This window comes from Phacochoerus africanus, chromosome 7, assembly GCF_016906955.1.
Source record: "Phacochoerus africanus isolate WHEZ1 chromosome 7, ROS_Pafr_v1, whole genome shotgun sequence".
Taxonomy (NCBI): Eukaryota; Metazoa; Chordata; class Mammalia; order Artiodactyla; family Suidae; genus Phacochoerus; species Phacochoerus africanus.
In genome coordinates this window covers 39636990-39655269 of record NC_062550.1, presented here as the reverse complement: position 1 = coordinate 39655269, position 18280 = coordinate 39636990, and the positions used below count along the sequence as shown (strand labels likewise).

Here is an 18280-nt window from a genome sequence, read left to right as displayed (position 1 = left end):
GAAAGTTTTACTGGAATACAGCCATGCCCATTCATTAATTTAAAATTAAGGGAGCTTGGGGTTAATAGATGCAGACTATTGCCTTTGGAATGAATTAGCAAGGAGACCCTGTTGTGGAGCACTGGAAATTATGTCTAGTCACTTATGATGGAGCATGATAATGTGAGAAAAAAGAATGTATACATGTATGTATAACTGGGTCACCATGCTACACACTAGGAAAAAAAAAATAATATATTGGGGAAATAAAAAATAAATAAATAAAATTCATGATTGTCTATCCATTGTGTTGTCTATGGATCCTTTTGACTAAGACGGCAGAGTTGAGTAGCTGTGACTGAGATTACATGGCCTGCAAAACCTAAAATACTTACTAGTTGGCCCTTCACTGAAAAAGTCTTTTGACTCTTGCTACAGGTGGTAATAAAGCCAAATTTTGAATCCAGCTTACCATGATTTCTTTTTTTTTTTTAATTTTTTTTTTTTGTCTTTTTGCTATTCCTTGGGCTGCTCCCACGGCATATGGAGTTTCCCAGGCTTGGGGTCGAATCAGAGCTGTAGCCACTAGCCTATGCCAGAGTCACAGCAACGCGGGATCCGAGCTGCGTCTGCAACCTACACCACAGCTCATGGCAACGCCGGATCCTTAACCCACTGAACAAGGGCAGGGACCGAACCCGAAACCTCATGGTTCCTAGTCAGATTTGTTAACCACTGCGCCACGACAGGAACTCCGATTTCTAAACTCTTGTTTTTAACCCTTAAGTTGCACCATATCCCATGTTAAAATTTGCAGGCACTGGGAAACACAAAGGATCATACTGTCATCATGGAACGGCTCTTTCCACAGATAATTTATCTGCTCTAAGACAGGCAACTCCCTTGAGCTGGTACCATGGAAGACTCTTCCAGCCTAAACTTTGATTTTTGGTTAGCCTGGACTAATAATAGAATAATAGACGTTTAGATCCTCTCTCATTTGCCTGAGCTTCCATTTGGAGCAAGATGACCAGGCAAAGGCAGGTGTGTGTCACAATGCAGCAAGGCAGATGCCTTCCTGAGTCATTGCCGTGAATCACAGACTGTTTCCTGATACCACGCTATATTGGAATGAGGTCCCCTATGACTCTCTGGAAATGAATCAAGAGGCAGCAATATTTTATTTTCTTGACAAAAATTAATGAGCCAGGTAGTAATTGAAAGATATTTCCTGATTTCACCTGGGTTCCTCTAAACTGCACTGCTTCAAATAGACGCTGTAACATAAATGCCAGGTACTACTGCCATTATTACAAGTATCAAGGGAGCAGGATGGCTCTGTAGTTGAAGCGAGGCAGTGGTGGTCAAGGGCAGAAGATGGATGCAAACATGAAACAGATGGCATTACTCAGTCAAAAAAAATCTTGTTCCCACAACACAAACCACATGCCCAACCTTGGCTGGCCACTTCACAGATACATCAGGTTGAAAGGGCAGCCAAGTGATAATATGTGGACATGACACTAAAAGAAACTCCAAATTAATTTCCCATCAACTGCGTGCCAATAATCTCTTTTTTGCACAGAAACTGAATCTGTGGGAAAGAATATGTAGTGGTTACTCCAATCACATTGCTTAAAGTGGAGAATCAGACTCATTGAATTTTAGGGCATAAGGGGAATTCAAATGTTATCAGAGGCCCTCATTCCACCTATAAAGAAATTAAAGACAGAAGGAGAAAAAAAAAAAAGGAAGCTAACATGTACTGAGCACTGAGCTCCTATTATGTGCTGGGTACTGTGCTAAATGTCTTCATATTCCATTAGTAATTTCATCTTCATTTACAAGAAGTCTTATTATTCCTGTTTGATAAATGGGGAAACTAAAATTCAGTAAATGCAAGCATCTTTTCCAAGGACACACTGTTCATAAGAGACAGAGACAAGATTTGAAATCAAATGCCTCTGACTCAAAGCTATGCTCTTTCTGCTCTGTTGTTTTAATTTACAAAGTGGAGTAAATGAGAAGGGTGTGGGTGGGGCACAGTTTTGGTTGCAGAGAGAGAGTTTAACCAAGCTGCTTAGCACAAGTAAAAATGTAGTCAGTATGTCCTAAGTCTCTTTTCCTACCACTCACTCCTCAACCTTCCAGATCACTTGAGGAGTCTTTTTAAAAATACCAGTGACTGGGCGCTACATAAGCCCAATTTAATTAGACTCTCTGGGATGGACCTGAGCATCTGTATTGTTTTAAAAGCCTACAGGGTGATAATAAGACAGGGTGCAGACCCACTATTGTAACAGATGATGCTTAGAACACTAGCAGGCTTCAAGCAATTAGTACTTAAAACTAAAATTAAGTGTGATTATGTAATTTTGAGCTGCCCAAGTTTAATGCCATAAAATTACATCATACATATATACTGAGGAATAAGGAAAGGTGGTAAACACAGTTAACTAGGTAACTAATTACCCTTCCCCCTGCCTTTGATTCAGTTAAAGGTCTAATTACTTCTGTGCTAAGAGTGGGCACTGTAGACTCACTCTTGTGATTGATTTTTTTTTAAAAGGTCTTGCAATCTGGACCAATGTTGGCATCGAGTGGCCCACCATGGATAAATCTGAATACCCCCACTGCAGTCTCTGATGTAAATACTAAAACACCTCTACCAGTCCAGGAAGAAAATATGACAACAATAATTTCAAAATTAGACCAGATGTCAAACTCCAGGGAAAAACTAAAGATGGTGAGTATTAGCACATGGTCTGAATAAATAAACAGACACTAAAACAGTTATTGCAGCCAACATGTGACTGAATGCTTACTATGGGCCAGGCACTGTGCTGGGTGCTTCATAATGTAAGAATGGAGTAGGGCGTGGTTACCATGATGGTGGAAATTTTTTTTTTTTTTTTTTTTTTTTGCTTTTTAGGGCCGCACCTGCAGCATATGGAGGTTCCCAGGCTAGGGGTCCAATTGGAGCTGTAGCCGCCAGGCTACACCATAGCCACAGCAACACAGGATCCGAGCCATGTCACCACCTACACCACAGCTCATGGCAACGCCATATCCTTAACCTACTGAGCGAAGCCAGGGATTGAACCTGTGTCCTCATGGATGCTAGTCAGATTCGCTAACCACTGAGCCACGACAGGAACTCCCATGGTGGTGGATTCTTGAAGCAAAACTGGATTTACTTTTTGAGCTTGCTAAATACTTGAAGAAGACAGTCTTCTACCTGCCTAGGTACCAATGGAGCCCAAATGCTTATATATAGAAGCAAACGTTTTCACTTTGGACAGCTAAAAAGGCAAGAAGGAAAATATTAGAGATCCAAAGACATTAAGGAGTCAGTTCTTTGTGGCAGAAAAGGAGCTATGACCCGGGTTTTAAGTTAAGGTGTCATTATCAGAAACCTATAACTCACAGCCAACTTAAGTACATTTAATAGCATTTATCGACAAGATAATCCAATCATACATAGAAGAAAAGAAATTATAAATTTGAAAATCATAATTACAGCAGAATAAGTTATATGGTTTCATTAAGAATGAAAGCCTGAAGCAAGAAGTATAACAGAATAACTAAAGGCCAGAGAAGCCTTTGCCCAGTTCTAAGTAGAAATAATTGAACTGTGTTTCACTAGCTTATACCCTCTCTGCTGCTGGGTTTCCATGCAGAGACCCTGAGGAGGAACTGCCGTTCAGATTTCTGAGCAAGCGGAGATGCAGTACATAGGTCACCCCACTTCTCACTAAGCAAAGGCTCTAAGCACCTATATTTCAAGACTAGAAAAGGGGTTATTATCTTTTATGACTTTGGTGGGACATTCTCAGAAATAAACACCAGATTGTTCTCATCCCAGTGTCTTTAGCTAAGACGTGAGGTAAAGACAAGGAAACTGAAGTGTCTGGAAATTCTTCAACCAGCATAGATATTTTAATGCTGTTAGTTAAAGTAATTAATTAACTGAAAAGTTGACATTTTCTTTAGTTCCTTTGAGATCAAAGGACTTAGAAGCTGGGTTGACCACGACTCAGGGGCAGAAAGAGGTTCCAGACTATTATAGGGAATCTGAGGGAGAAGGCTGAGCCTTCCTTCCAAACTTTGTATCAATTAAGTTCTGTTGGGCTGAAATCATGCTATTTCACAAAGTGCAATAGCTATTATGTCCTGCATGTGAAGTACTTCATGATCCCTACTCTGGTTGTGTCATCCACAGCTGGACCCCTGAGTGTCTAATTATGAACAGAGTTCCAATGTGAGTCCACAACTATTGCTTTATCTCACCCGATCTCTCTTAAAAGATTCAATTATTTGGCTATAATTGCACCTGTCAGCACATGCCGTCTCCAATCTCCACATCGGCAAAGTTTTCTCTTTTTTAACTCACATCCTTTGATGCATTTTTGCCTGAATAATGCTTTTCATAGCCTTTTTTCACAAAAGTGCTCTGTTCACTGGAAATGTAGGACCTTTCAAAACTGTTAACACTGTAAAACATCATGTCGCCTTTTGAAAAAAAAAAAAAAAGAAGAAGAAGAAGAAGAAGAAAAAAGAAAAGCTAGAGCTGATATCAGACACTAAACTTTTGCTGCTCTAAATTGGAATCTTCTCTGATAAGCCCTGTTAGGAGGATTCTAAAGCTTACAAAGGGACCTGGGCAAAATGCCTCCAGGGAATTCTTAAATCATTCTAAGAAAGTTGTGATCACTTTGCTGCTGGGAAAAGAAGGGTCTTAGCTGTTAAGTTCAAATTCAAAATGAGTCTGGCATTCTTCTCCTCTTATCAGTTTTCAAAGCTGACTCCTTGTTGTGTTGAACAACTTTTTATTCTTGCAGTAAATTAAAGCTTTTAAGAAGCAGTGAGTGGGCATGCAGCGTTTGCTTCCCATCCCAAATCAGCACTTCTGTCTTTCAAACCCTATTTCAATAGGTTTTGTTTGTTCTAAATGACACAGAAGCCAACACTTTAGCTAAATCATGAAGAGAAGGAAAGGAAGATGGGGGGGGGAGGGCGTACATTGTATGAAAATAAGGAGGTGGAACTGGGAGCCAAAATAGGGTATTTTTTCCAGCTTTCACACAACATTTGGTGGGTGAGTGCAAGTAATCTGGGATAACATACCAGGACATATTGAAAAGGGGGCAGCTTTGCATCGCATGGAGAAAATAATGGGAATTAATTTGACATTGAGGTAATTTTTTTTCAGTGCTCTTTTTGAAGCTATATACAAAGTTTTTTTAGATTTAAAATAGCATACTGTAAAATCTGGCCCAGATAAGATTTTAGGCAGCTCTTAAGATCACTCCCTCTTATGTGCCTGTCAGAGTATAGATAAATGCATTTGTGGCCCTCTTTTTATGAAGCCGAGCACCTGGATATTGCTCTGGTGGAAATCTTCCTTCCCTTTGCCCCCTAGGAATCATAAGGAAGGCCACCAATGTTACTCCTCTTCACAACAATTCTTTTGAGACCGGCAGAAGATATTGCAGTTTTAGGGTTTTTTGAAATTTAGTTCAAGTATTTATTGTGTACCTACTATATACCAAGTACTATGTTAGGAACTGGGGCTTAAAAGTAAGTAAGACATAATCCTAGAACAACTCTCAGCAAAAGTCACGTCATGGTTCCATAAAAGAGAAAACAGCAAGTACTAATTTTCCTGATCCAGTGAAAGAAATAGTTTCCAATTCTTAAAACAACCACAAAAAGGCTGCAAGGGAAACTGTCCCATTAGTCTCTAGTTCCCCTATCATCGCAGGTATTTCTTTTTTCTTTCTTTTCTTTTTTTTTTTTTTGGTCTTTTTTTGCCATTTCTTGGGCTGCTCTCACGGCACATGGAGGTTCCCAGGCTAGGGGTCTAATCAGAGCTATAGCCGCCGGCCTACACCAGAGCCACAGCAAGGCAGGATCCAAGCCACATCTGCAACCTACACCACAGCTCACGGCAACGCTGGATCCTTAACCCACTGAGCAAGGCCAAGGATCAAACCCGCAACCCCATGGTAGCCACGACAGGAACTCCATCCCAGGTATTTCTAATTGCTTAAATAAATAAAAGATTTTTAACTCCTCCCCTGTCTGCCTTTCCCTCAAATTTTCGCTAGATATTAAGGAGGCAATATATCATAATGGTAGTAAGTATTGTGCCTGGAGTCAGACCTACGTCCATGTCCCACCCTCCTGCGTGGGCAAGTTATTTAGATCAGTGCTATGCAATAGGGCTTCCTGCAGTGATGGAAATATTCTGAATCTGTATCATCCAAAATGGTAGCCACTTGGTACAGGAGACTATTGAATAACTTAAAAGTAACCAGCCCTATTAAGGAACTAAGTTTATAGTTTTATTTCATCTTAATAAATTTAAATAGTCATATCTCTACCACATTGGACAACACAGATTATTATTTTTTATTTATAAAATGGAGATTATAAGGTTCCCAATCTTAGGGGGTTCTTAACAGTATAGTAAGATAATGGATTAGAAACATAAGTTCCCAACAAAGTTAGATATTACTACACATTAAATTATACTTAAACCTGGGGTTCCCATCATGGCTCAGCAGAAATTAATCTGACTAGCATCCAAGAAGACACAGGTTCAATCCCTGGCCTCACTCAGTGGGTTAAGGATCCGGCGTTGCTGTGAGCTGTGGTGTAGGCCAGGGCCTACAGCTCCAATTTGACCCCTAGCCTGGGAACCTCCATATGCCTCAGGTGTGGCCCTAAAAAAAAAAAAAAAAAAAAAAAAGAATTATTCTTAAACCTAAGTCTATTGTACTTCAGTAGGTTTCATCCTTTTGGAAGACATTTTACCACTTAAACAAGAAGCACTAAGTTTCTCCAAGACTGAGGTCAAGCTATCTATGTTCATCTTTGGGTTCCCGGTGCTTAGAAAGGCCTGGCACATAATAGATGTTTATTAACTGCTTTCTGAACCCAACACAATAAAGCAGAGATGGTAGGGCTCTATTATACCACATAAAGGTAAATCCAAGATCCAAAGCATAATTTTCCTAATTTCCAACGTAGCAGAAGGACTTTGGACTAGATCTTGGTTTTGCTCTTTTCTAATTGTATGACTTGAGGGAAATGACCCAACTTCAATGAATTCTGGAACTACCATCTGTAAGATGGTGACAATCCTGCCTACCTCATAGACGTGAGTGGAATAATGCCAGCTGAACAGAACACGTGTGGGAAACATCAGATCTCTTTTTCCTTTTCTTTTATAGTGGCTCCTGTACCTATCAATCGATATAATTCTCCACACAGTAATGAAGAGATATAACCAGTGGTTACTTCTTCCTTTCCTAAGATTCAGTCACTTTGAATTTCTTCTGAACTTGCAATTCAAAAATGCAAATATTTCTAAGAAAACATTTTTTCCCAGGTCGTCTCGGGTGTGGATGTTTAGGAGTGCTAATTTGGGATTACAGGCACTGCATAAGGAAGGCAAACCTTGGTGAATGTGGAAGTGGGAATAAAAAAGGAATTCTACTTTGACTCTGCTAAAATATATCTAATTTTATATATAGACATACATATATACACACAGCTGAAAGCTTTGTCCCAAGTCACTACCATTAACAGCCTAACAGAACAACAACAGGGCTCTAGCAGGCACTTAGGCACAAATTTGGTTTTACAATGCACAATGGAATACTACTCAGCCATAAAAAAGAACGATCTAATGCCATTTGCAGCAACATGGATAGAAATAGAGACTCTCATACTGAGTGAAATAAGTCAGAAAGACAAAGACAAATATGATATGATATCACTTATAACTGGAATCTAATATACAGCGCAAATGAACATTTCCACAGAAAAGAAAATCATGGACTTGGAGAATAGACTTGTGCTTCCCGGGGGGAGAAGGAGAGAGTTGGAGGGATAATGAGCGTGGGATTATTGGACGCAAACTATTGCTCTTGGAATGGATTTACAATGAGATCCTGCTGTGTAGCATCGAGAACTATGTCTAGATATTTATATCGCAATAGAACAAAGGAGGAAAAAAATATATACATGTAAGTGTAACTTGGTCCCCATGCTGTACAGTGGAAAAAATAAAATATATTTTTAAAAATACACAGATTTTAAATAATGTATAGGGTTGTGGGTTTTTTTGGTTTTTTCTCTTTTTTTTTTAATAGAATGTCTATTGTTAGAGTGCTTGGAGCTTTTGAGACAAAAGACTCAGCAAAAAGTCCTGGGGGATATTTTTGCTTAGAGCCACTTCACAAAACTACACGAAATACTGAAAACTTGGGCGTCCCAGTTTTGGGAATGTGGTCGAGTAACCAAAGACACACTGGAACGCTACCAGGCACAGCAGCCTCCACAAAGTTAAGAGGTGCCTAGAAAGAGTGAACCTATTCAGTATTTATATAAAGCCTTTTTCTCTGTGAAGATCAAAGCGTTACTTCATCATGCTTCATACAGGGAGGTTAAATGGTTTGCCAACAGGCACACTGAGAGCTGATAGTGGGGCCTGGATTTCAGGCATGCGGTCCATAGGGCCTTCTGCCTGAGGATGAGGACACAGCAGCCTCCCATCTTCATCACTGCTCTGTAGTGAGATATTTCCCCCTTCTTTTTCCTGGGGAAATAAAAGATGCCTCCTCCTCATAAAGGGGGCAGGGCTAGCCATGGGCCTGTCAGGATCAAAGGAGAGAGTGGGCTTCTAACAAAGCCTAGTAGTTGGACCAAACACTGGATAGGACAGCACAGCACTAGTATTCAGGGTCCTGGCAAAGTAAGGGCACCAAATTAAAGCAAGAAAGTATCACTCTCAACTATCTTATACAAAACTTGTAATTGGAAAACCAAGAAAGAAGCTATTCAACTTTAGCACACACACAAGTTTTGAGTTTTCCTGTGTAGCGCTACTGTTTAATATAGAAGAGTGGTTAACCCCACAGGTGCTGGCACTAATCCCTGAGTTCAAATCCTGACTTTGTGTGACCTTGAGCAAGTTATTTAACCTAAACTTCTGACGCCTCAATTTCTTCATCTATAAATTCAGAATAATAATAGTAACTCACAACTCAGAGGGTTGTTATGAGTATTAAATGAATTCAGCCACATACAACACTTAAAATAGTGCCTGGCACATAATAGTTGGAATATACATGTTTGTTATTAATAGTAAGTCTGTATTATTATTAATTCTGCTGTTTCAATAATATTGAAATTATCTATGTTGGAGGACAGAAGGCAGGAAAATATTCTCAGGCCTTAGGGCCTCTAACACCTTAATTGACCATGGGTGTAGCCCAAACCAAATTTCTCCCAAGGGAGAAGAAGGCTGCTATGCTAAGAGAATGAGCTCTGGGTTAAAACATGGGAGAAGGAGGCCAGATGGGACTGGCTTTCTGAGAACATGCCATTTTCTGAGAATTGCTGGTATGATGCTTCTCTGCTACCCTGAACAAAAATGATGATAGAAATGTGGAGGAAGCCAGTTGGCTGGGCAGGAGGTTTGGCACCACGCTTGGCAGGGATGAGGATGATCTGTGGGAAAGAGCAAGTGTAAGCTAAACAAGAGCTCCTCGAATGAAGGTTAAACTCTATAAAGCTCTGGCTTATCTTCCCAGCTCTCCAGTAAGACCTTGCCCAGACTTGACTTCAGCTAGACCCCATATTTAAAAACACCCATGACAGTCAGGGCTTAAATCAGACAAGTTCACAGACCCAGGATCTCAGATGGCATCAAGGAGGGAAAGCTGGGAAACGAAAGGTCCTAACTTCCCTCTCATTACAGACCTAGTGAAAGGCATCTGTTCAATTAAGAGAGGGGCAGCCAACTTTGCTTATAAATTTGAAAGTCTGTGTCTTCACCCGCTGATTTTGTGACTTGAAAAAATGAGGATTAACGTCTGAGCCACAAGAAAAGGAAATGAGTGACATCTGCCTGTTTTAGAGAAGGTTCTGTTCTAATAAGCAAGGGCTAAGCACAAAATTCACTTGCTTAGCTTAGAAACAGATGAAAACTAATGTCAGAAATAATTCACTTTTATTTTTCTTGTAAAATTGAAACACAGCGGCAATTATAAGAAAAATCACCTGGCTGCAAAACCTTTTTTAAACTTTAAAATAGTTATATTTAAAAATAACATTAATTGCCCCTAAAGTGTTCAACTGTGACAAGAAAAATTTTCCTTAGCGCAAATGCATTTAGTTGTATTATGGCAATAAACGCTGCAATATGAGTCAATGGTGTCATGAATTACTTCCTAGTGGTGAAACTTTGCTCTTTGATTTGAAAAGTGACACACTAGGAAAGAGCAGAAGATAGACCCACATCAGTATGTGCTGAATTATCAATCATCCCAATGCAGCCCTGAATCTGGAACTCCCTGACTGAATAAGCTTATATTATGTTGTGCCAAGGATATTTTTGTTACCAGTATATTAAGCACAACATCTGAAAAAAGAAGGAACATTTTTTAAAGTTTTCATTAAAACACTTTTAAAAGGGATTTCTGCTACAAAATCGCACTCGTACTTTGGCAATAGCTCCTTGGGAAAGACAGATATTGAACTGGCTTGACCTCCAAGAACAGATGTGGAAGAATGTATGTTTGTATTGAAAACTCCTGGTCACTTCTCCCTGAACAATGGACAAGGGGTAAGAGGGTTGTGCTATGGATGTGTACTTCAACACTGCTATGGGCAGTGTTCTGTGTTCCAAAGGTACAGAACCATGAGGCATCTGGCTACCTCTGCTTGTCCCCAGAAATATAAAGAGTGGGTTTGGGCCTATACTGGAGAGAACAAGACTGGATTAAAAAACCTCGGAAAATAGGATCTTCTTGCCTTATTTGCCTGCATTTCCAAGACCTTACTGAGCCCACACATCTTTGGAAGAAAAGCATGAGATTTGGCCTCGGAAGAATATGGTTCTATTAAATTGTATTTCTTATTAAAGAGCTTCACATTTCTAAGATACCACTGGCCATTGGAACTGCAGATAAAATTGAAAGTCATAACCATAAGTATACATGCCCGTGCAAATTCAGTTCACAAGTATTCAACATCCACCTTGCACAAAGCACATTCAAGAAGTCTGTTGGGGAGTTCCTGTCGTGGCTGAGTGATTAATGAACCCGACGAGTATCCATGAAGATGTGGGTTTGATCCCTGTCCTTGCTCAGTGTGTTAAGGATCCACAGACATGGCTCAGATCCCACATTGCTATGGCTGTGGGATCGACCCCTAGCCTGGGAACCTCCATATGCTGCGGGTGCGGCCCTAGAAAACATTTAAAAAAAACAAAAAACAAAAAACAAAGTCTGTTGGAACTATGAAGATCAGAGAGCACAGATCCCCTAGAAGGAAGTGCTCGGGAAGAAAAGCCAAATGAACAGAAGCAGAACTAGGGGGAGGGTTATGCATATGATAGCTGGAAATCCAAAGCCCTCTCTGAAAACCAGAAGCTGACATCAGGACCAGACCAGGCCAAATGAGACCAGGGAGTGAGAGAAAGATCCTGCCCTCCAACTCTCTTCTTTCCCCAATATGCCCAGGACTTTCTTAAACTCAATCTCCACCATCCCTCTCCAGCAAGAGTCTTCCAGAGACAAATCCAGAGATGGTCCTACCTCTCTGATCCACTGTCTGCCCTGGGAAAGGAGGATCCACTCAACTTTAGACATGGGCAACACATCCAGGCACAGGACTGTCCCACAGGGACCTGCACCAGTTTCAACCTCATAGGTTGGAAGTCACATTTCTTAAAGTCATATTTAAGAAGCTCAAACATTTAACTTAGAACACATCACAGACTGACACTGTTTTTTAAGCAAGGACAATGAGCTCTCTGGCCCTTATGGTGTTTGTTACCCAAAAAGAGGGAAACCTTTTTTTTTAGCACCATGAAAAGTGTAGTTGGGTCTCTCTTTTTCTTTCCTTCCCTCCCTCTCTCTTTTTCTCTCATTTTCATAAGAGGGAGGTAGGGACAACCTTCACATTTCCTTTCCCTCCTCTCCTTCAGCTTCACAGTGAACAGCCACTTTTTTCTTTTGAAATGATCATCCCCAGAGCAAAACAGATGAGCAGAACAGGTTGCCCCTCCTGGGTGTGATTTGGAAAGAAAACTATCCTGGTCCAGTGACCTTTCCTCACGGCTTCATCTGATGTCTAAAATTCCACTGTTAATGGTTCATGATTTTGCCTAAATACACTGAACACATTAAGATGACTTACTGATAGAGGGGTGTCCAGCAGCAGTTCCTGAAATCAGAGTAAAGGCCCAGGAGGGAGTGGAGGACATGCACCCATACAGGGCTGTAGCCTTGCAGAAGAAGGTGCTACCACCACACAGGGTACAGCCAGGACTTCTGCTGTGCCCCCTCACTCTACAGATCTCAGACTGAGTCCGGGACTCTTAAGTATGTCTCAAATCTGGCACCTCCTGATGGCAGTGGTGTTCAAGGCTTCAGCCCATTTTGGACTCAGTTTTCACTTTATGTGCCAGGTTTGGGGATCAACTCCAACCTCAGTCTGGATCTTCTCATTCCTACATTGCCTTTGCCAGCTGGCCTTCCATTAATTATGGTCTGATGAAGGAGACTGACGCATGAACAAGTAATTACCATGCAATGTTGTAAGTACTAAAATAGAAGTAAATAGAAGTAAGGGCTATAAGAAAAGTCTTCACATAAAGGATTGCAACTGAGCTTAAATCCTGAGAATTAAAATGATTTCACAAGAGTCATTCTAGGCCAAAGGAACCAAATGTGCAAAGGGATGGAAGCATGAATCAACGAGCTCCACAGCATGGCTGGAGCGTTATGTTTTGGAGGGGGCAGAAAGAGAGACAGAAGATGTGATCTTATGAGATCAGACATTTCTTCCCTGTGTGTAACAGGGAACCAAGAGAAGTTAAACAAGGGAATGCTACACTCAGATTGGTGTTTTAAAAGGAAACAAAACAGATTGATTCCAAGAGTATAATTGGCAGATAGAACAGCAACATTAACACGACCTGTCAAATTTCTTCTTCTCAAACAGTGGCTCTCACTGGAGAGATGTAGCCCTTGGGGACATTTAGCAATGTCTGGAGACATCTTTGGATGTCACATCTGGCAGTGGTGGAAGCATCCTCTTGACATCTAGCAGGTAGAGGCCAGGGATGCTGCTAAACATCTTATAATACAAAGGCCAGACTCCCATAACAAAGAATTATCTAGCTCAAAATATCAATAGTGCAGAATGGGAAAAAAATAGTTGCAAATGATACAACTGACAAGGGCTTAATCTTTTTTGGAGGTGCGGGGGCACATCCACAGCATACGGAAGTTCCCAGGCTAGGAGTTGAATCACAGCTATAGTTGCCAGCCTATGCCACAGCCCCAGCAATGCAGGATCCGAGCCAAATCTGTTACCTACACCATAGCTTACTGCAACGCTGGATCCTTTAACCCACTGAGCAAGGCCAGGGATCAAACCTGCATCCTCATGGATGCTAGTTGGATTCTTTATTGGAGCCACAACAGGAACTCCATTAATCTTTAAGATATACATACAACTCACACAGCTCAACAACAAAAAACAAACAACCCAATTGAAAAATGGGCATAAAACCTAAATAGACATTTCTCCAAGGGAACCCTCCTGCACTGTTGGTGGGAATGTAAACTGGTACAGCCACTATGGAGAACAGTTTGGAGATACCATATGGAAGTTCTATGTATAGAACTTCCATATGACCCCGCAATCCCACTCTTGGGCATCTATCCGGACAAAACTCTCCTTAAAAGAGACACATGCACCCGCATGTTCATTGCAGCACTATTCACAATAGCCAGGACATGGAAACAACCCAAATGTCCATCGACAGATGATTGGATTTGGAAGAGGTGGTATATATGCACAATGGAATACTACTCAGCCATAAAAAAGAATGACATCCTGCCATTTGCAGCAACATGGATGGAACTAGAGAATCTCATGCTGAGTGAAATGAGCCAGAAAGACAAAGATAAATACCATATGATATCACTTATAACTGGAATCTAATATCCAGCACAAATGAACATCTCCTCAGAAAAGAAAAGCATGGACTTGGAGAAAAGACTTGTGGCTGCCTGATGGGAGGGGGAGGGAGTGGGAGGGATTGGGAGCTTGGGCTTATCAGGCACAACTTAGAATAGATGTACAAGGAGATCCTGCTGAATAGCATTGAGAACTTTGTCTAGATACTCATGTTGCAACAGAAGAAAGGGTGGGGGAAAAAATGTAATTGTAATGTATACATGTAAGGATAACTTGATCCCCTTGCTGTACAGTGGGAAAAAAAAAAATAGACATTTCTCCAAAGAAGACATAAGAATGACCAACAGGCACATGAAAAAATGCTCAACATCACTAATTATTAGAGAAATGTAAATCAAAACTACTATGAGGTACCACTTCACACCAGTCAAAATGGCCATCATTAGTAACTCTACAAATAACAAATGCTGGAGAGGGTATGGAGAAAAGGGATCCCTCCTACACTGCTGGTGGGAATGTAAGCTGGTAAAACCAATACAGAAAACTGTACGGAGGTACCTCAGAAAACCAAATATAGAACTATCATATAATCCAGCAATCCCACTTCTGGAGATATATCTGGACAAAACTTTCACTAACAAAGATCCATGCACCCGTATGTTCACTGCAGCACTATTCACAATAGCCAAGACATGGAGACAATCTAAATGTCCATAAACAGATGAATGGATTAAAAAGGTGTGGTATATATACACAATGGAATATTACTCAGCCAGAATAAGGAACAAAATAATGCCATGCAGCAACATGGATGGAACTAGAGACTCTCATACTAACTGAAGTAAATCAGAAAGAGAAAGACAAATACAATGTGATATCAGTTATATCTGGGATCTAATATGTGGCACAAGTGAACTTTTCCACAGAAAAGAAATTCATGGACTTGGAGAACAAACTTGTGGTTGCCAAGGGGGAGGGGGAGGAAGAGGGATAGACTGGGAGTTGGAGGTTAGTAGATGCAAACTGTAGCATTTGGAGTGGATAAGTGGTGAGATCCTGCTCTATAGCAAAGGGAACTATATCTAATCACTTGTAATGGAACATGATAGAGGATAATGTGAGAAAAAGAATGTGTGTGTGTGTGTGTGTGTGTGTGTGTGTATAAAACTGGGTCACTTTGCAGTAAGCAGAAATTGACAGAACATTATAAATCATCTATAATTTAAAAGTTTTTTTAAAAAACATCTATACTTCCAAGATTGAGAAACCCTGCTTTAAAAGATGAGGTGGGAATTCTCTTGTGGTGCAACAGATTACGCCATTACTGTGGCTTGAGTCACTGTTGTGGTGTGGGTTAGATCCCTAACCCAGGAACTTCTTTTTTTTTTTTTTTTGCCTCGAAGAAAATTTTATTTTTATTTTTTTTATAATTTTTTTATTTTCCCACTGTACAGCAAGGGGATCAAGTTATCCTTACATGTATACATTACAATTACATTTTTCCCCCACCCTTTCTTCTGTTGCAACATGAGTATCTAGACAAAGTTCTCAATGCTATTCAGCAGGATCTCCTTGTACATCTATTCTAAGTTGTGCCTGATAAGCCCAAGCTCCCAATCCCTCCCACTCCCTCCCCCTCCCATCAGGCAGCCACAAGTCTTTTCTCCAAGTCCATGCTTTTCTTTTCTGAGGAGATGTTCATTTGTGCTGGATATTAGATTCCAGTTATAAGTGATATCATATGGTATTTATCTTTGTCTTTCTGGCTCATTTCACTCAGCATGAGATTCTCTAGTTCCATCCATGTTGCTGCAAATGGATTCTTTTTTATCATTCTTTTTTATGGCTGAGTAGTATTCCATTGTGTATATATACCACATCTTCCGAATCCAATCATCTGTCGATGGACATTTGCCTAACCCAGGAACTTCCACATGCCATGAGCACAGTCAAACCTAGCTAAAAATTTTAAAAATTAAAAATGAAAGATGAGTTGACCAGAGAATGTGATATGACACAGCCCACAATGGACTTCCCAGAGAGGCAAAGAGGAGAGCAGGAGATGGTGGGGCTTCCCAAATTTTTGTTCTGCCACTATCTGCTTGCTGGGTGATGCTCACACACCCGTGTAACTTAGAGCTCTGCCTCTCTCCCTCTCATTCCGCTGAGTGGGAGGGATGCTATTACTGGAATAACCTTGAATTTGACCCAAATGATTTTTTTAAAGGAAATCATTTGTAAACTTCAATACTAGATTAGTGACAAAGCTACCTGCAATCACAGCTGATCAAGGTATGCAGCTGTGCGACAATGATGTGCAGAATCCCTGCCTCGGGCAGTTCTCAAAGGGGGGAAGGGCAAGAATACTGCCTCACTTAGAATCAGTAGAAGCAGTGACCTTCCAATCCAGGTAGAAACACTTGGAAAAGCAACTCTTCCTACCAAGAAAACTAGGACTCACTGATTCTCCAGGACTTTCCCTACTGTCTTCCAGGCCAAATAATACCCCAGGGAACCAACTGCCATTGCTTTTTAAATTCAAGTCCCATTACTGGTTGTTTAGAGAAGCTAGAGTTTAAAATGTAAAATGGTAGAACAAGTCATGTTTAAAACGCAATATGTGTTGAAAACTGAGATATCAAAATACATTCTACCCAAACTGAAAAGGAAAATAAAATTATTTTTTCAGATAATGTGTTTTTGCTGCTTTCACTCTCATTTCTACCCGTGTCTTCAGAGCTCACCTTTGTCTCATTAGAGCTGCCTCCACCATAACAGTTGAGCAATAGGAGGCAGTTACGTGGAAGCAGAGAACAAGCACCAAACACAGGAGCCAAGGTGAACACAAATTGGAGAAGCTGCCCCCTAGTTGGTTCTCAACTGAGGAAATGAAATTTCATTTCAAAGACAATGCCTGTGAAAGTGCTTGGGCAGGAAATGGCCCTCCCCGACTAGTCTGGTGTTTCATAGATTCAAACTACTGCATGTGGCTGGGAAGAGACTTAGGACTTTGCAATACACAAGGATTAAAGGGAGCTTTGCAGAGAATTGTGTCAGCACAGTGTATTTCTGGAAGAATACAGTGGAAACTAGTAACTGTGGATGCCCCTGAATAGTAAGTGTGAAGGAAGCAGAGGAGGGAAAAAAAGTTATCATTCATGGTGTGCCCTTTTATAAGCGTTGAATGTTGAATTGTATATATGTTGTTCATAAAACTGTAATAATAATTTAAGAAACAGATGAATGAACTTTGCTGTACATCAGAAATTAACACAATAGTGTAAATTGACTATACTTCAATAAAATTTTTCAAGAAAACAAAAACAAATGATATAAAACATACCAAAAAGAACCTGTAAAAACAAGCCCAAGTTAGCAAATCCCAAGTTTCCATGCTCTGACGTCCTCTTGTCTGTGTGGTCAGCAGAGTTGTGAAAGAAGAAGGTACTCAAATCTACACGGGGAGCTATAATTCAATTCTGAACTCTCAGCCCTTATTTCCAACTACCAGGGCCTTCTCCATCTGGAGGTCCCACCCATAGGCACCTCAAAGAAGGAGGCTCCAAACCTAAATCCTCCTCTTTTCTCCCTCTTGCCTTCCCTCTTCCTTCCAAGCCTAATCTCCTTCCAGTATTTTCAATTATTACTAGAAAAAACTCCCCATTCAGCCTCCCAAACCAAAAGCCCTACTATGGCCTTCGGGACCCTCTCATCTCCTACCCTCATTACCATCACTGAATATTGTTAATTCCATCTTGATGATGTTTGTCACAGGGGTCACCTCTTGCTCTATTCCACTGATGCTTTATAAACTATTCCTTCACTGGAGTGGGAGTTCCTACTGGTTTTCCATATAGTTCATCCTCCATACTTCTCCAACCCGACCTCCATCATCTTTCTCAAACACAATTATCAGATCATGCTCAAGCCCTGCTGCCTAGAGAATTAAGCTCAAATGTCCTGTTTTGACAAATGACTATTTATACTGCAGACAGAAGAATCATTTCATCCCTAACACACACTTGTGCTCTGGCTCCTCTAAAGGTAAAAAAGTCTTGGTCATTTATGCCTTTTTTTGTGCCTCCGCATCTTTGCACTGGTTGTTTCCTTCACTCAAAAGCTTTCCCTTCTCTCCCACCATGCTTCTTCCAAAAAAGAAATTCCTACCCACCCTTCTAGACCCCTACTCTTTCTACACTTTCTCTGAAAAGCCTTTCGGGACTGCTCTCTCTCCTCTTTGCTCTACTAACACTCTGCACAAGCCCCCAATTACAGCCCTAACCACGCTCTTTCA

General features: G+C 40.7%; 1 protein-coding gene across 1 annotated transcript in view; it reads right to left on the bottom strand.

Moving 5' to 3' along the window:
• TPH2 (tryptophan hydroxylase 2) overlaps positions 1 to 18280 on the bottom strand; it is a 97316-nt gene that overhangs the window by 41672 nt on the left and 37364 nt on the right. The window lies entirely within an intron of this gene.